The sequence below is a fragment of the Phocoena sinus genome, chromosome 5 (assembly GCF_008692025.1).
Source record: "Phocoena sinus isolate mPhoSin1 chromosome 5, mPhoSin1.pri, whole genome shotgun sequence".
Classification (NCBI taxonomy): Eukaryota; Metazoa; Chordata; class Mammalia; order Artiodactyla; family Phocoenidae; genus Phocoena; species Phocoena sinus.
Genome location: NC_045767.1, coordinates 65,751,271 through 65,771,353, shown reverse-complemented (window position 1 = coordinate 65,771,353; position 20,083 = coordinate 65,751,271). Strand labels below are relative to the sequence as shown.

General features: G+C 39.5%; 1 protein-coding gene across 2 annotated transcripts in view; it reads right to left on the bottom strand.

The window, feature by feature from the left end:
- RHOH (ras homolog family member H) overlaps positions 1–20,083 on the bottom strand; it is a 37,641-nt gene that overhangs the window by 9,474 nt on the left and 8,084 nt on the right. Inside the window, exon 1 of one of the 2 annotated variants that reach the window (XM_032632754.1) lies at positions 18,109–18,335. The exons of the other annotated variant lie outside the window; for it this stretch is intronic. The gene's annotated coding sequence lies outside the window, so the exon portion shown is untranslated. Of the gene's footprint in view, positions 1–18,108; positions 18,336–20,083 lie in introns of those variants that run through there. 2 annotated transcript variants of the gene reach the window in all.

Genomic DNA, 20,083 nt, shown 5'->3' with positions numbered 1-20,083 from the left:
GGTGAAGGGGTAGAGAAGAGTTTCTACCTTCAGATTTTATGTTTTCCCCTTAGACTTAAAGTAGCTCCATCTGATCTTTACTTAATGTGAAAATATGAAATCTACCTGATACCTGGGTAGACCTCCACCAAGCCCATGGTACCTCCCAGCTCTAAATCACCACCTGTAACGAAGAAAACCATCACATCCCAGAGTTCCCTCATCCCCCCCCCCCCACCAGAACCACCACCACCACCATCATTCAACACACATACTCAAACCATTAGTGGTGAGCAACATTTCCTCCCTTATTTGCTGATCCAATCAGACTGAAGATGGCCTCCTCACTTTGGCTAACTCTTCCCCTCATTTTGTCTGAGTCATCTATACATACCATTTTTTCCTAATTATAAAAGTAGTTAATACATGTTATGGAACATTTCAAAAATACTGAACTATCTAAACGACCTAAAGGAGAAATGCAGCTACCACCTAAAACCAAAAGCTGCGAGATATTAGTGTACCTTTTCCTGTTTCGTTTTTTCAGTGTCATTTTTTGCCAATACTAATATCGTACTTTATATATAGTTTGGCATCTTGCTTTTTTTATTTAACATTTACATCATAAATATTTCTTATATCATTGAGATCCTTTGAACATAATTTTAATGACTGTCATATTTCATTATATGAACATAGCATTATTTATTGAACCAACTATTATTTAAATTGTTTCTAATTTTTACTATAATAACACTGAGTGAACATTTAAAAAATAAATTTGTACAAATATACAATTATTTCTTTAGTATAAATAGGTATGAGCAGAATTACTGGAACAAGAAAGATGAAAAACATGGACAAATTGGTACTCCATATGTAGTATATGAGAGTTTTCATTTTATCACACTGCCATCATTGGGTATAATATTTGCCAGTTTGATCTGTTTTCATTTGCGACTAGTGAAAATTAAAATTCATCTCTTTGTTGACCACTTACATTTTTTCTTTCATAAGTCACCTACTTTGCCTACTTTTCTAGTAAGGTGGTCATCATTTCTTAAATATTTTTAAAAATCTTTTTAGAGATTAAGGATATTAATCCTCTCTTGGTTAAATAAATATGTAGCTTTTTTTCTTCATATGCTTTGCGTCCGTGAATTCTGGTAATTCCCCAAAATCCTGGTACTCCCCCATTATTGAGCAACCACTAAATAGAATGTGAAATAGCATGTCTCCTGATTGTGGAAAGAAACTTAGCATGATTAGATACCTGAAAGGTCATCTAGTTCAACCTACTCATTTTCCCATGAGGAAACCAAGGCCCAGGTTTCCTCATTTTCCCATGAGGAAACCAAGGCCCACCAAGGTGGTTTAGGTAGTGAGGGCTGACCTGAAGCCCAGAAACTGGATCACTGAGTCAGCACTCTTTCCATCTACACAGTATTTTTTCACATATATGTTATCTACATTTTATTTATTTCTTTATTTATTTATTGCGGTACGCGGGCCTCTCACTGCTGTGGCCTCTCCCGTTGCGGAGCACAGGCTCCAGACGCGCAGGCTCAGTGGCCATGGCTCACGGGCCCAGCTGCTCCGCGGCATGTGGGATCCTCCCGGACCGTGGCACGAACCCATGTCCCCTGCATCGGCAGGTGGACTCTCAACCACTGCGCCACCAGGGAAGCCCTGTTATCTACATTTTATATCCCATACTTAATTTCCTTAATTTAAAAATGTAAACCCTTATAGATAGCTTAGATATATGTTCCAAATTGGTGGCTTTTTACTCAGAAGATAACTCCCAGTATTAATATAAAACTATTTTTCAAACAGATGTTCTCTTTCTACTTAACTTCCTTTGAGAGATAGATCATCTCTCTTTAGGGGCAATCATTAAGGCTTCCAACATTCTCTAGAATTAGGGTAAACCCTTAATTTACAGATTGCTCAAACTGTAAAAGAAGTCAAGGTGTTTTGTTCAGGATATTTAGCCCAGAGCACTGCATGGAGTGAGGTGATTTGGTTTCAGCTTCAAAGTATAAAATTGCTGATATTCCATCATTTGCAGAGCCCAGGTTGTGGAGTTGAGGTCTTGGTTAGATTCTCATCTCTATCGCTGACTAGTAGTATAACCTTTGGCAACTCACATAACAAGAACTGTAAAATGTGGATAATAGTGAATAGTTTGAAGGATTTTTAAGGCAATTAAAAAGATTCTATCTCTCATGCCTAGCGGCATGCCTGACCCTTAGTAGATAAGGATAATAATAAACACATTGGTCAGATACTGTTTAAAGTGCTTTATGAAAATTAGCTCATTAATCATTACAACAATACTATGTGCTCGGGACTTCCCTGGTGGCGCAGTGGTTAAGAATCTGCCTGCCAATGCAGGGGACATGGATTCGAGCCCTGGTCTGGGAATATCCCACATGCCGTGGAGCAGCTAAGCCTATGCAACACAACTACTGAGCCTGCACTCTAGCGCCCGTGAGCCACAACTACTGAGCCCACGTGCCACAACTACTGAAGCCCTTGCGCCTAGAGCCCGTGCTCCACAACAAGAGAATCCACCGCAATGAGAAGCCCATGCACCACAATGAAGAGTAGCCCCCACTTGCCGCAACTAGAGAAGGCCTGTGCGCAACAACAAAGACCCAACACAGCCAAAAATAAATAAGTAAATAAAATAAAACGATACTATGTGCTCAATACATTGTTGTTATTTTACAGCCAGGGAAACTAAGGCACAGAGAAGTAAAGTAACTTGCCCAAGAGGACAAGCTAGTGAGGAGGGCTTGCCTCCAAACCCATTCACAGAGTTGTCTCTATCTCCCCTCCCAATGTCTCTCATCTGGGGGAAGCTTACCTACCTTTGCAACCTTGATGAAACTAAGCAATCTGCTGCTATCTGATGCTTGTGTGCCCCTAAAATTCATATGGTGATGGTATTAGGAGGTGGGGCCTTTGAGAGGTGATTAGGTCATGAGGGTGGAGCCCTCATCAATGGAATTAGTGCACTTATAAAGGAGCCCCAGAGAGCTCCTTTGCCCCTTCCACCGTATGAGGACACAGTGAGAAGGCACCATCAATGAATCAGGAAGCAAGCTCTCACTAGACACTGAATCTGCCAGGGCCATCATTTTGGACTCCCCAACCTCCAGAACTGTGAGAAATAAATTTCTATTGTTTATAAGCCACCTAGTCTGTGGCATTTTGTTATAACAGCTCGAATAGACTAAGACACAATCCTAAAATAAAGGCAGCAGATGAGGAGGGAGAGCTGGAAAGACGTTTTTCAGCTGGTGGGTGTTTTCTTTCTTACTATAGGCCTTATTTCTAACAACAATTGAAAGATCTCTCCCTTAAGCAGACTCTCTCAGACACCATTGGAAGATGTACGGAAGAATGCCATCTTTGTAGAAGGCAATATGACAGAATTCAGGGGCACATTTTGTGTTTTTAACACCCGGAGCTGATCATTTTTTAACCTCCCTCATTTTAATGGCAAAATTAGCTTCAGTAATAATGTGTAAGAGTCAGGAACAATCATTATTTCCTTGACTCATTCTATAGCTTTAAAATAAACAAGTAACAATTTACAAGAAAGATAAATTTCAATTTTTAAAGTATTATTCAAGTGCAATAAAATATTTTCTGTACAAACTAAAACTTGCAGATACTGATCAGAAATATCACACTTTGCAATTTGCACTCTGCTTCACTGTTTTAAATTTAAACACAAAACTCCAAAAAGTCACATAGAATAACAGAATTGAAATAAGTCAAGCTCTGTTTCATAGTCTCTAAAATCATTGTGCTATCATTCTTTAATTCTAATGTACTGTTTAGGAATCAGTAAACAGGAATCAGGAATACGTAGTGCCATAAGGTTGGGGAATCACAATATACCCCAGAAGTCAGCTCTAATGGAATCTATACACACCCCTAAGCATTACTCTAACTTTATCACTGCCAGCACATGGTGATAATAAAAAGTAAACATCCATTGATTTTATTATTGTCTTTAAATTCTCAGCAGATGATGTACTCCCTCACTGCCTATACCTGGAGTGGACCCCTTCTACCCCCATGTCCTTGGTATATCCCTGCTAGTAGCTATCAAAATTTTAAATGCATGTACCTTTTAACCCAGCAATTCTAACTCTTTAAACCCATTGTCATGTTGTACCTATACAAGTATTCAAGAAATATGTGCAAGAATTTCATTGCAGGACTTCCCTGGTGGCACAGTGGTTAAGAATCCGCCTGCCAATGCAGGTGACATGGGTTCAAACCCTGGTCTGGGAAGATCCCACATGCCACAGAGCAACTAAGCCCGTGAGCCGCAACTGCTAAGCCTGCACTCTGGAGCCCGCGAGCCACAACTACGGAGCCCCCGTGCCACAACTACTGAAGCCCACGTGCCTAGAGTCCGTGCTCCACAACAGGAGAAGCCACCACAACGAGAAGCCCCCGCACCATGACAAAGAACAGCCCCCGCTCACTGCAACTAGAGAAAGCCCACGAGCAGCAACAAAGACCCAACGTAGCCAAAGATAAGTAAATAAAAATAAATAAATCTATTTTAAAAATATTTTGAAAAATAGAATTTCATTGCAGCATTATTCACAACAGCCAAAAAAAGAAAAAAAGAAAAAGAACTGATGATAACTAAAAGGTATCAAAAGGCAGTGGTTAAATTAATTCTGTTGTATCCATACAGTGGAATCCGATACAGCATTAAAAAGAATTAGGATAGGGGTGGGAGGGGTGAATAGGTGAAGGGGATTAAGAGGTACAAACCTATAGTTATAAAATAAATGTCACAGGAATGTAATACAACAGCATAAGGACTATGGTCAATAATATTGTAATAACTTTGTATGGGAACAGATGGTTACCAGAATTATTGTGGTGATCATTTCACAGTGCATGCAAATGTCAAATCACTATGTAGTACACCTGAAATTAATGTAATATTGTACGTCAACTATATTTTGAATTAAAAAATAGAATTAGGTTAACCTTGTACGTATTGTGAGGAAAGGTACCCATGATATATTAGTAACTGAAGAAGGAAGCAGTTGAATGATTCATTTATGTAGAAAAATAAATGTACAAGCCTGGTCTGATGCCCTTGAATGCCCAAAATGGTCAGAATGGCATGGGTTCAGGCATAGGAAAGGTATCTGTGCAATGGTGGACAAAACCAGACTTGCTGTGAATTCTAGCTCATCCAATACGTGTTCCTCTACAGATAAAACTGTACTAAGGGCACAGCAGTTACTCCCTAAATTCTCTAAGGGAGAAGAGGAACAAAGAGGAATAACCTAAGAACACAAGTCTGTACAGCCTTTCTTAGGTTTTTAAAATCCCCTTTTGGGATATCAATGTATATACTTTCTATATTAATTATATTGCAGATATAATACACAGCAGTGGGATTAACTAGCTCCCTAGATGCATCAACTGTCTCCCTAGATGCTCAACTTCTCCCAGGAGACTGGGAGAAACAAGTTCGTAATGACCCTGAAACTATCAAGATACTCCACAGCAAAATTCTTTTCTTTCGCTGTTTAATTCATTGCTTATGCATACATAATGTTCCATGAACATTAAGTTCCAAATCCATAGAAGTCTAAAAGAATGACAGGATGTCTGCCTTTAGTTGGCTTTAAACTAGGAATACTTTTAAAGAGACTAATGGGGACAAAAGATAACAAAGAAACTGTTAATATAGTTTAGACTGGGCTTAGAGGTTTTTTAAAAAAATTTTTCATACTTTGTTAATAATGTCTCTAACCCTCACTTTTTTGTTGTGGTTGTTTTCTATAGAAGAAATGACTTCTTGAGGAGAGGTAATGCGATGGCCATGCAAAGGTAGCTGGTATGGCTGTACTTCATCATACTAAGGCCCCATATAGCTGGGACATTAGAGAATAAAATCCTAAACTAGAGAGAAAAGAAGCAACCTTCCGCATACAAATGACCTTACGCTCAGCTTCATCCCAGAAAAAATTAAAATTTAAATGGACAAGTGCCATGATAAAGGTAAGTGCAGAATGCCAAGAGAATGCTGAGGACAGAGTGCTTAAATCTTCAAGGGCAGTGGGAGTGGGAAAGGCAGAAAGGAGAGACATCTGAGATCGGTCTCAGAGGGGAGAGAAAATGTGATTGGTGGACTGCATCCAGACCGAGGAAGCAGCCGGTGCCCGGGTGTGCAGGGGAGAAGGTTCTGTGTATTTGGAGGGTAGAGAGTTGGGTTTTGTGGCTGAAACACAGGCGGGAGACGAATTGGAAAGGAACAGTGGGGCCAATTTGTGAATGCTAAGTATAAAATAACCTCCTTCCCACCAGCTCTCTCATTACTTTCTCCTCTTCCCCACTCCACCTAGCCATTGCTGCCCTGGGACTATGAAATATCCCCCAAACTCTCCCTGCCTTTCCTCACTCCGTAATCTTTATTTTTGTTCTTTTTTTTTTTTTGGAATTTTTAAATTTTATTTTATTTTTTATACAGCAGGTTCTTATTAGTTATCTATTTTATACATATTAGTGTATACATGTCAATCCCAATCTCCCAATTCATCACACCACCACCACCTCCCCGCCACTTTCCTCCCTTGGTGTCCATACCTTTGCTCTCTACATCTGTCTCTATTTCTGCCCTGCAAACTGGTTCATCTGTACCATTTTTCTAGATTCCACATATATGCGTTAATATACGATATTTGTTTTTCTCTTTCTGACTTACTTCACTCTGTATGACAGTCTCTAGATCCATCCACATCTCTACAAATGACCCAATTTCGCTCCTTTTTATGGCTGAGTAATATTCCATTGTATATATGTACTACATCTTCTTTATCCATTCGTCTGTCAATGGGCATTTAGGTTACTTCCATGACCTGGCTATTGTAAATAGTGCTGCAATGAACATTGGGGTGCACGTGTTTTTCTGAATTATGCTTTTTTCTGGGTATATGCCCAGGAGTGGGATTGCTGGGTCATATGGTAGTTCTATTTTTAGTTTTTTAAGGAACCTCCATACTGTTCTCCATAGTGGCTGAATGTATTTACATTCCCACCAACAGTGCAAGAGGGTTCCCTTTTCTCCACACCCTCTCCAGCATTTGTTGTTTGGACATTTTATGATGATGCCCATTCTAACTGGTGTGAGGTGATACCTCATTGTAGTTTTGATTTGCGTTCCTCTAATGATTAGTGATGTTGAGCATCCTTTCATGTGCCTCTTAACCATCTGTATGTCTTCTCTGGAGAAATGTCTATTTAGGTCTTCTGCTCATTTTTGGATTGGGTTGTTTGTTTTTTAATGTTGCCTCACTTAGTAATTCTAAGTGTGTCACTCTCATCTCCTAAAGTACAATCTTTTCTGCTCTGACTCTTCCTGGTAAAGTTCTACCTGTCTCAGAGCCCAGCTCAGACACCACCTCCTCCAGGAGGCCTTCCAGAAACTCCTCGTAAGCATTATTTTTCTCCCTTATTTGAGCTCACATGTAATCTTTAAATGTTTTTATGTTTACCTTTTTGAATAGTTAATATAATACACGCCTATGGTAAAATTCAAAGAGTACAAAAGTGAAAAATATGTCTTCCTCCTCTGCCTGCCCTCCAGGGCCCCAGGCCATTTTCCCGGAGGCAACCATTGTGTTAAGTTTTTCATGCATTTTCCCAAAGCTATTACATTATGGCACGTATTCACAAACATATATACGAATGCATATGTGTAATTATCCTAACACACACACTCGCTCTTTTTTTTAGTATACAAACTGCTGCATACTATTCTATACTCCTCTCACTTAATTTTTTCTTTATCACCAGATTTTCAGACATACCTCAAAGGTACGGCAGGTTCGGGTTCCAGACCACCACAATAAAGCAATATCGCAATAAAGTGAGTCACATGAATTTTCTGGTCTCCCAGTGTGTATTAGTTACGTTTACACTAGACTAGACTGTAGTCTATTAAGTGTGCAATAGCATTTTGTCTTAAAAATAGTGTACATGACTTAATTTAAAAATGCTTTATTGCTAAAAAATGCTAACCATCATCTGAGCCTTCATCAAGTCATAAACTTTTTGCTGATTGAGGGTCTTGCCTCCACGTTGATGCCGCTGACTGATCTGGGCGATAGCTGCTGAAGGCTGGGAGGCTGTGGTAGTTTCTTAAAATAAGACAACAACGAAGTTTACGACATCGATGGGCTCTGCCTTTCATGAACGATTTCTCTGTAGCATGCGATGCTGTTCGATAACATATTACCCGCAGTGGAACTTCTTTCAAAATTGTAGTCAGTGCTCTCAACCCCTGCTGCTGCTTTGAGAACAGATATTAACAGAAAAGAGCATGAAGGGGCAGAGAGCTCAACCTTCCTGCCACAGATGCCCTTTCCCTACTCCTGGGCTTTTCTTCTTGCCTTCCCTAGCTTGTCCTTCCTTCTCCACCCCCTAACTTGACCCAGAGGCATGGGTGCTAAAAAGCCCTCAGCCTGGGTGCATGAGTCAAACAAGCACAAGGGGCCCCAGCTGGTGTCAGATTTCAAGACAGTGTTCAGTTGCAACCATCTTAGCTGTACACATAGAAACAGAATTTGTACCTCTTTTCCCCGGGAACACGTCCAATTTAGAGTCCACTGGCCTAATTTGTGACAGAAAGAACTTGCAAACGCTTTGCACTTCAGAGAGTTTTCAGAGGCTGATTGGAGAAAACACCCAGCCCCTTTACAGACCTCAACAGCAGAACAACTAGGCAGCCAAGGTGGCAGAGAGGCCCAAAGGGGAATGTCACGTAGACCCCACAAAATCCCTCAGAACTCTAAGGAGTGCTCCTGGCTTTCCTCGAGACAGAAAGCAGTCTTTGGCCACATCACTCATTTGCCTCCCAAATGTCCACACTGAGAAGTTCTCAGGCCTTGTAAAGCATTCCCCATAACATTAAAATGGTCAGGTCCTAACAGGGAGAGGAACTGGATAACTATTGAATATCTGCTCTCGGCAGGGTAACTTGCGACTCTGTAGATTAACCAGAGCTCCCACCTGGAGTTTGATGTTCACCCTTTATGCCAACTCTCACACCTCCACACAGCTATTATCAACATGTATGAAACCAGGAGGCCTAATTGTAAATGTGTTTCTAGCAGCAGGGACTTCCAGAAAACACACTTCCTGTGGAATGGACTTGCCACTTCTGTTCATTTTTGCCCTCATTTGCCTTAACGTTTTAAACACAAGACTACTTGCCAGAAAGGATAACTTTTCAAAGGAGAAGAACATACACACACACCTCTTTTATCATTAAACTCCTTATTATTTTAGAAAAATATTTAATAATGTGGAAAAAAGGTATATGACAACATTGTTACATGAAAAAAAGCAAGTTCAAAACAGTATGTGAAACATGATCCTGATTTTTTCAATAAAAATATAGAGAGGAGTAAGAAGCTAAACCCAGATGCTAGCAATGCTCTGATTGGTGCAGTTATAGATTTTTTGTGTGCTTATCTATGTTTTACAAATTTCCTTCGAAAACATATACTGCTTCGGTAATAAAAGGGAGCTGTAAAAGTAACTCACGACTCTTTGTAAAAGAAAATATAAATGCATCCCCAGTTTCTTCCTGGATAGAAATAGGATTTGCTAGTATCACCAGATACTGTAGTCACTTTCAAGAAAGTATGACACAGGAGACCTGGATCCTGGGTCAGGATTAGCCCCTGACTAACGAAATGACCCTGAACCAGTCCAGGATACCCCTCCCACCACAGGCACCTCATCTGTCAGATGAGCAGGTCTCACTGGGTCTGTAAGTCCCTTTCTTAGTCTGGAACTCCTCATAGCTCTTTCAGATACCACTCATGTAAAAACAAAACAAAAAACACCTTGGAATATTCCAGTGATTTGGATTGTGCCTATACCACCTTGCTCAATATGCTAGAAAAATTCCTGGGGAAACTCAGACCCTAGGAAAAGAGGTTCCTTGCGTAACAGAGATAGTTGCCACAGTTAGGATTTATGGCAACACCTTTCCTTTTGTCACTGAGTACCAGAAAGTTCAAGGGCATGCTTTAGCCTAAGGCTCACTTCCTCTCTATGGTCTTGTGAATGGGATCAAAATACAGGAAGTCTATTAGCCAAGATTCTTTGGCCATTGACAATGCATGGACGGGCACTGCCAGAGTACGATTCTCAGACTTGCTTGTTTTCTATGTTTCCATGGATCACCAACCCTCTTTTTTCTGATCAATATCTCTTCATATAAATCCAGCTTCTCAGGAGATGACGCTCAGTCATCTTCATGTACTAGGCCACTCAAGTCTTGCCTTAGTGGTACGAGCCCACCTGAAATTACTTTCGAGAGGCAATAGTAAATTACTTTCAATAGACATTTCAGGGTTCCTCAGGGTTCAGGGTTCCAAAAGAAACCCCAGAACATCAGCATTAGCCAACTTCTCATGTCCATAATTCCAAAGTGAACTGAAATGCATCAGAAGAGAATCCCCTAAACTCATTTTACCTTCCTGTAACCACCTCTTCACTTGTACATTTTGCTTGTATCTTGTAACACTCACATATCTCATGCAGACATCCATCAGAAAACTTCCTTTGGGTTTATCAACCCCAAAGTGCTTACCTTGTAAGATTAAATTTGAAAACCTCCCAGTGAACTCTTCAGTGTTCCATTTCCCATGAAGTTTTACTAGCCTGGCCCATGAGTATGTGTGTGTGTACGCACGGGTGGGTGTAATCAGGAAGTAGAAGAGTGAGACTCGCACTTGCTATTTTGGTTTTTTTTTTGGGCTGCACCATGCATCCTGTGGGATTTTAGTTCCCCAACTAGGGATTGAACCCGGGCCGTTGGCAGTGAGAGCGTGGAGTCCTAACCACTGGACCACCAGGGAATTCCCCACACTTGCTATTTTTCTAAAATAAGGTCCCAGGAAACTTTACGATCACAGAGTCAACTATCAGTAGGCAAACTATGTCCCCTCCTTTTTGCATCATGGGGCACAGAAAAAGATAGAGGACTTCCTTTATCACATGCAAAATCTGTTATCCCATCTCCTCATTTTAATGATATTCTCCTGGCTGAATTCCAGTGTCTTCTCGACTATGAGTCATCACCGCAACTTGTGCATAGAATTGAATGTTCAGGGTTCCTCATTTTGAAGCAGGACAGCAGTTCAGAAGCATCTGATAAGATCCCCACAGCACAGTTCTTGATCTGGGATCATCCAGAGGCCCAGCTCAGGGGAGCCCTCCCCACAGGGAGATGGCAAAGGAAGTAGCTTCCCAATCAACCAGCAGTAGCTGCCATCCCTGCCAATAAGGATCTCCTGCAAGAAAGTCTGACGCATGGGCTTTCCGACCAGTTGGCACAGCGGGCACAGCATGTCTCCTTCAGGGGTCAGCCTTACCAGAAGGTACCCGACTCCACAGGGGACATCAGGGTAATGGGAAGTCCCGTCCCGACTGCGCATCCCTCCCACCACTGAAACAGCCCTTTCTCCAGGGGCTCAGTGCTTTGTCGAAACGCGAATATCCTTGGAAGATAAAGCCCTTTTTACCCTTTCCACGTTTATACGAATGTGCTTCAAGTCTCTCTCTATCCTCAAAGCCAGTTTTGATTGGAAGAGGAGAAAGTTTCACCAAAAAACAAAAACTGTATACAAAGAGAGGTAAGGCATTGGGCATTAATCCCATCCCAATCCAGGCCCCTCCTAAACTGGAATAGCACTAGGGGCCTATCAGTCTCCTGTATTGTCTGTGGATTGATAATCTGAAGGGTCATTGATCTGAATTGTCAATAATACCATTCATGTGCTCATTCCTCCAATATGTACTACACTCTGACTACATGCTGGCACTATAGTAAATGTTGCATGACTACATGCTAGGCACTATATTAAATGTTGCATGACTACATGCTGGGCACTATACTAAATGTTGCAGGGGGAATAGAGAAAGCTGAAGAATTCTAATCCATCTCAAAGTCAAGTGTCCAACGTGTGGATTCATAACACTGGGTTCATAACACTGATCATGACTAAGGTATTAAGGAAGTACTCGGTGTTTATTCACTGCATTTGCTACTCATCCCACAGTGCTGTGATATACCATTAGCCCTGGGAAGTATCATTATTCTCAATTTACAGATAATTTTTTTTTTTTGGCCGTGCCACGCGGCTTCCGGGATTTTAGTTCCGCAACCAGGGATGGCACCCGGGGCTATGGCAGTGAAGCGCCAAGTCCTAACCACTGGACCACCAGGGAATTCCCTCCGTTTACAGATAAATTGATCAATGTCCAGGGGGTAAAGTCTGTGATCTCCAAATCTGAGCATCATCAAAATTAGAGGTTGTTTAAAATGTTTTCCTGGGCCCCTCATGGGGAGATACACATTCAGTAGGTCTGGGAAGAACCAGAGAAGCTATTTTTAAAGTACTAGGATGACTCAGAAGCACAGTCAAATTGGAGAAACAACGTTACACATCTAAGCACAGCTCTCTCAGACAGCTTTACATCTGACCTTCACAATCTGGGTAGTAAGAATTATTATATTATTATCCTCAACTTACATGTGAAGCAGCTTCAGCACAAACACACAAAAAGACAATCGCCCCCCACCCCCCCAAAAAACAAAACAAAACAAATTCTCTCTTTCTCCATTTTCTTTCCTTCTTTTTCATCTGTTGCAAACAAAGCAATGGAACTACCATAACAGATCATCTCATAAACAATCATTTATGACATCGCTCTTTGCAAAGTCTCTTCTGGTCTTTGTACAGTACTATCTACAGAAGAGTAATCAAACAACTTGCTATGAATCTAAATAAAACTACCCCCAGACATCAACCAGTGTCTTTCCTCATACTTCATTTTACCATTAAAAATAATCAACATTAAAGATACTTAAGAGACATAACAACTGTATAATGGATGGACTTTGTTTAAATATGGAATTAAATAAGTCAATTATGAAAAGGTATGTTTGAGACAATCAGGTAGATATGATTATAGATTGGGTATTAGAAAGTTCCAAGGCATTACTGCTAATTTTGTTAGGTGGGCTAATGGCCACATGGTAGTGTAAGAAAATATTCTCGATTTCAGAGATGCATAGCATATGTGGGTAAAGTGACGTGATGTCTAGAATTTACTTTAAAGTACTTCAGCAAAGGGGGAAAAAGATGAAACAAATATGGCAGTATCTTGACAGTTGCTGGATTTGGGTGATGAGCTTATGGGAACTTTTAGATGTGTTTGAAATTTTTATAATAATACAATTTTTTTAAAAAATCAATACCTTCACTTCTCCAAGTGCCATTTTCCCCTTGTAAAGGCAAGTTCTCAACTCTTATTAAAATAGCGTGTCAATAAGCTATTCCCTTCACACCTATTTTTTCTTATTTGTTCTTTAAAAAGGGGTTTTATTTTTTAAACTAATAGCCATGGAACATACTTATACTAAATATTTCTTTGTTTATCTGAAACTCAATATCTAACTAGTATCCTAGTTTTTTATTTGCTAGATCTGGCAAGCCTAGACAAGGGGGAAAAGCCCTAATCAGGAGTCAGGATATTTGAGTTCAATTTCATCTCTGTCATTGGCCTCATAACCAGGAGTAACTACTCACCTCTAGGTGCTTCTTTCATCACGCATAAGACAGGAGGGTTTCATTCTGGCTCAAAATATTATGAAATGTAGATACTACTCTTATTCCAACTCCTTAGGTAGAAAATACCTTTTAAATAAGTACTCCTAAGTGACTTCTTCTCTTCAGGGGAATGTTGAGAGGGAAATTCAATAAAGCAAAGACATATTGCCCCCAAAACATCAGGCTGATAAACCAACCCATCGACAGCACTATTTATTGAGTGCCTACACGGTGCCAGATCCTGAGGCAAGCACTTTTATTTTTTTAAATTTTAAAATTTTTATTCGTTTATTTTTTTTTGCGGTACGTGGGCCTCTCACTGTTGTGGCCTCTCCCGTTGCGGAGCACGGGCTCTGGATGCACAGGCTCAGCGGCCATGGCTCACGGGCCCAGCCGCTCTGCGGCATGTGGGATCCTCCCGGACTGGGGCACGAACCCGTGTCCCCTGCATTGGCAGGTGGACTCTCAACCACTGCGCCACCAGGGAAGCCCAAGCACTTTTATATATGACCTAATTTTATCCTCACAACTATCCCACAAGGTAAATAATACTATCCCCTTTTTGCAGATGTGATGACTGAGATCCAGAGAAATTAATAACTTAACCCTGGTTAACTCCAAAGCCCTGAGCTTTACACCACACCTCCATGCTTCCAATTCTCTCATGCAGAGAGGATCAGGAAATGGAAGGCAGAACTGAGCTAGTGGATGGTTTCTAGCTCCTAAATCAAGCCTTTAGGTTTGTCTCTTGTGAGTGAATCCCCATGGTGCTGTGCTGGGTTATTAATGTTAAAACACAAATAGTATACAGTGGGTGTTAGAACTGCAAAGAAAGCAAAATGTCCAACTACTTACTGGCTCTCATTTTATCTATTGATATTTATCGTTTTTATCTATTATTTAACCAGCTTTTATTAATTGCTTCCTAGATGCACAGCACTACACTGGTCATTGTGAGAGATTCCCTGCTCTCCTGGAATTTAGCCTATTGTGGAGATAAGATATAAATGCTTGAGTCAGGCAACTAACAACTAAAGACATTAGGTACACTTAATTACTTAATTAGGTACACCAAAGAGTGAAACAGATCAGAAATACAATAGGATTTTAAAAGGATGGGAATCATTAAAAACAAACAGGGCTTCCCTGGTGGCGCAGTGGTTGAGAGTCCGCCTGCGGATGCAGGGGACACGGGTTCGTGCCCCAGTTCGGGAAGATCCCACTTGCCACGGAGCGGCTGTGCCCGTGAGCCATGGCCACTGAGCCCGCGCGTCCGCAGCCTGTGCTCCGCAGCGGGAGAGGCCACAACAGTGAGAGGCCCACGTACCGCAAAAAAACAAAACAAAACCCCAAATAAACAAACAAACAAAAGCCGAAAAAACAAAAAAGGAAAAACAAAAAAAAGAATAAAGGATGGAGGTACACATGGGCTGAGGGCACTGAAAGAACTTGCGAAGAAGTAGGACTTCAACTAGGCTGTGAGGGGGAGGATTTGATGGAGACAAAGGAAAAGGTCTTCTAGGCAAGTGGAACCACCTAAGGACTCCCAGAGAAAGTGACCTAGATAGAATAGAGTCTCGAGGCGAAAGGAGTTGGAAAGGTCACAAGAGAGGGATTGGCATGTGCAAAAGCACAGAGGACTGTGACCAAAGATGTGTTTAGGGACCAAGTAGATAAGTGTGCCTGGACCCCAGACCAGAGTTGAGAATGTGGTAGGAAATGTGAGTGAGAAGGTAGACCTTGTACCTGTAAGGAACTGGAAGCTACTGATGGTTTTTGGGTGGAGAAATGTTCAAATTAATGTCTGGGGGTAACTGGTCCAGCTGTAAAACAATGTTAGGTAAAACACTGTTTCATTCAATACACAATATATATATACTGAGGGCCTAGTGTACTAACATACAAAAATGAATAGAACACAGTTCCTACTCTTAAGAAATTCACAATCCAATGAGAGACCACCAATTACAAGATAATGTAAGTTGTTCCTCAATTTAATTTATGACATTATCAGTGGCAGGCATTGTTAGTTTTCTACTCAATATCCAAGCCTCTCTTTGTCATTAATAAGATAATCCAATTTTGTTTGTAGGACTTTGTGCAAAGCCTTAGGCAATGGATCATTCTTGGCCTACGCCACTATTTCTCAACCTTTTTTTCATTATCATCCACCTCAGAGCATTTTTAGACACTTTTTCCCTAATCACCCTACTCATGAAATTTTAATACCATAAATACACTCTACGTCTGTTTATGTATTGTATGCATACCTGTGCTACATACATAAAAAGAGTAATATCTTTTTTCTGCCTCTCTTCCCCACCAATAAACAATTCTCCCCCTTAGGGATTATCATCACCATCCCATCTACCCTCACCCCATCCCTACCCTAACTGCATTCCTCCCTTTGCTTCCCTATCGGGAATGCATGGTCTAAGGCCATTATATAACAATTCTACTTCCTGTTTCCTCACCCTCCTCACAGCTGGCCTGGCCACGTAACCCAGTCCTAGCAACGACATGAAAGTTGATATCTGTTTAGGAGATCTCTGGGAAAATTCTTGCTTTCCTAGAAAAAGCAACAGCCATTGCCAGATCAGCTTCCTTTCCACCTCCACCCAAGTCTACACCTCTTGATGGAGGCACAAGGCTCAAAGCTGCAGCAGCCATCTTGCAACTATGATGAAAGACACGAGAACTGCAAAGGCAGTATCACTGAGCCACTGAACCAATGGCAGAATGCAGATCTCCAGACTTCTTATGTGGGAATCCAGATTTTTGTAAGTTACCATTAGGTATTGTATAAGTTGCAGCTGAAACATTGCTAACTGATATGTTGTCTGTCTCATGAACCATAGCTTGTCTGACATGACCATGGATTATTGTTAAACCAAAGCCAGAAAGAAACACAAACAAAAGCAAAACATGTGATCAGGAATATTACACAAGCAAACAGGAGATTTCACTCATATTTAAAAGGAAAATGCTTTCCTTCACTAAACTAATCAACTTTTCAAATAATCGTAAAGTATTCCAACTAATATTTAGCATTTGAAACTAACAAACTTTAAGATACTTGATATTACTGTGTAGAAAAACGGTCATGAAAGGCTACGAGATAATTTTCCTACTTTATACCAAATGAATGATTTGCCTAGTAGGTATGTGTTTCAAAATATTTGAAAGTCAGTTATTTCTAAATTAAATATTTAAGATGCATAAGGAATATGTGCCTCTTAAAGGCTCCCTTTGGGAATATTTTCACATGTTAAAATTTTTAAGATAATCCTCTATATTCATCATTCAAATATTTTATATTTTACTTAAATTCTGATACTAGCTAAAGCTAATTCTCTCTTATTTTAAAAATATAAGCCAAACCTATTTAATAACTCCAACATCTCTCATTAAAAGTGATTTTCAAGGTTCAAGATAAAAGAAACTCAAAATCCCTTTAAACCTAAAGATCCACTAAATCTTAAAAGATAAAATTTAATTATAGGCTTAGGGCTTTCAAGCATTAGGTTTTCTTCAAAATATCAAAATAATTCTCACCTCAAAATCATTTTACTAGTTTCACTATTAACCTCACACCATAAATTGACTTTCTTTTAATAAGGATTTTTTACCTTTTTTGTTATAAAAGTAATATATGCAAATCACAGAAAATACATGAAAAATAAAAATCATTTAAAAATCATACGTAATCTTATTATACACTAGATGATAACTTTTAACATATTGGTTTATCTACCTTCATATTCTGAACTCATGTATAAAAATATATAGGCCCTTTTAAACAAAAATATGTAATTTTGTACTCAAATTTTTTTCTCATGTATTAAACATTCTTCAAAAAATACCTTAATGAATATTTAATAGGCTTAAATATAATTTATTTAGTCATGCCTTTCATTTTAAATGATTTTTAGGTTTTTCTATTATAAAAGTATCATTGTGTTGAAAAGCTTTGCTTTTATAATAAAACACTTATTGTTTTCTTAGGACTAATTCTTAGAAGCAGTCACAGTATATGAACATTTTAAGGCTATTGCTTCATACTGCCCAGTTACTTGCAATTTTTCTGAAAAGCAGCCTTTCTATAGCCATCTAAAGTAATTTAAAATAATAATTTAGAACAAAGCTTATTCTGTGGTGAGCAGAAGGGTTCATTCAACTCTTTTTTCCGGACTGGTGATATTATTTATAAATTGTACTTCAGCCAATATGTTATAGGAAAAGGAAAAACTTGATAATAATTGAAAAGTTCTTGATCAAACTCTAAAAGACTATGAAGGCAAGTGAATTTGCTATGTTATTTATTCTGCATTTTAGTAATTAATTTGTTAAAGATCTAGCATTCAAGAATCGTTAAGCACTCTCAAAATTGGCAAAAGAAACAAGAAGTAATTATAATTGGTAGATAAAATAATGAGCTACATACCTGTTGAGAAATAAAACCAGTCATGACCAAATACATAAAGGAAGTAGCACTAACGCTTAAACTCCAAACAGCGTGAATGAACGTAGGAAAGAATTTTAAATATGATCACTTCAGCCCTCTAAAGAAAGGAATGGTAAATCAGAGGGAGCTTTAAGGTAATATAACTTCTTAAGGCTGGCTGGTCACAGGTCAGAAAAAAAAATTGAACATCAGCTTAAGCTAAAAATGCTGGTGACGTTTTTCATGAGTACAATTGCACAATCTAGTTTCTAAACTGAAACCACAAGAGTCTAGCCCCTGTTGGAAGAGAAACTTTTGTTTTTCCTTCCATATCTATGTGTGTTGGGTCTTTCCTGGATGACATGTCAAATGGGTAGCCCTTGGGGAAATCCAAAACTCTTGGTTTGGGTTTTGAACTTTTGGTCCAAGTTTTACACAGAACCCCCCTGCCACCATGACAAAACTGTCCATGTATTTTCATGGCTCTAGAATTTAATAGAAACTTTACCGCAATCTACATCTTGAAATCACTTTTCCTGAGATGTAGAGGATGAAAAGGAAAAAAAGATAGCTATGGGACTCAGAAAAGATACCATAGTTGCTTGCCCTTCATTAATTCAAGTGATCCATTTAAGCATCAGCTGTATTTCTCTTATATTAAGAAGCAATGTTTACTTTAAGCTCCTTTCTATAGATTCTGCACACTTTGAAGGGAAAGCACTAGCATGATGGTGTTTTTAATAAAAAGTTAAATACTCATAAATAAAATGTGTACACGTGTATTTAGGTTAAAAGGCATACGCCACATTTTGTTACAATGAACATGCATTGCTATTATATTTTTAAAGTCAACATTATTACAGATATTTCTCTGATATTACCAGATAGTCTGTGTATAGGAAGAGTGACAGTATCATTTTAGTAAACGTAGGAAGTTATGGTACTGTCAACATGTAAGGTTTTTCTGCCTTTTCCCCTCCTATTTCCTGTATATACGTCCAACACCCTCTTCTACTCCCTTATCACAGCCAGAGAAAGAGAGAGCGAGAAAGAAAGACTGTCATCGTAAATTACAGCAAGTTACTGTCCAAAGTTCTTGGAGTTTGAGGAAAATCAGGTTTTAACCCCAAAAAGTATACCAAAGGGGATTTCAAGACCCTTTCAGGGTTTCTGCAGCTGATGACAGTGGTTTGACATCATTTAAATTTGAATCCAAATATATGGCTCTCCTTTTCCTTGCTAGAAGGACTAATCCCAGGCATTCTTATACTTCTCAATCATGGCTGAAATCATTTTCAGCTCCAGATTGGAACAAAGACAGGCAGGATTTTTTGTGGCAACTGAGAAAAAGATTTATGATAAGATATGTGTATTTAGAAGTGCTCAAGAAGGCAGAAGTTAGAATAGCACTGGTGAAAGCAAAGGAAAAGCAGGGATCCTGCCCAAAAGAAAGGAGCCTCTGAAAGAAAGGAAAAGCCTCAAGGAAGAGATACAAGATACATGCCAGTCAGTTCCCCACAACAGCAACTAGTTTGCTAGACATAATGTCGAAGCAGGGGAAGCAATCTCCAGGAGACAAGGGGGTGGAGAGTTTGCCACTGGTCTTTGGTGTACATGGAATATTTCTGTTTTGTGGGCTGTCACTGAGGATTCTATGATGCAGTGTTATTATTTAAATGCATTAAATGTATTAAAATACACTGAATACATTGAAAAATACATTGAATACATTGAACTGAAATTGGCAGGAGACCTAGTCATGGGTGTACAATAATTTAAATGGTTGTAGAAGGTGAGGCGCACTAATTACTTGAATATACTTGTTACAGATTTTCCTTTTCTACCTCAAAGAAAGACGTATAATTCTTACACTGCCAGACCAAGAGAAGCCTGACTCATATTTCACAATTTTTTTTTATCCAGTTGCACATACTTTTTCTCTGGAGAGTTGAAGACTGGGTGCATTTCCCCTCCC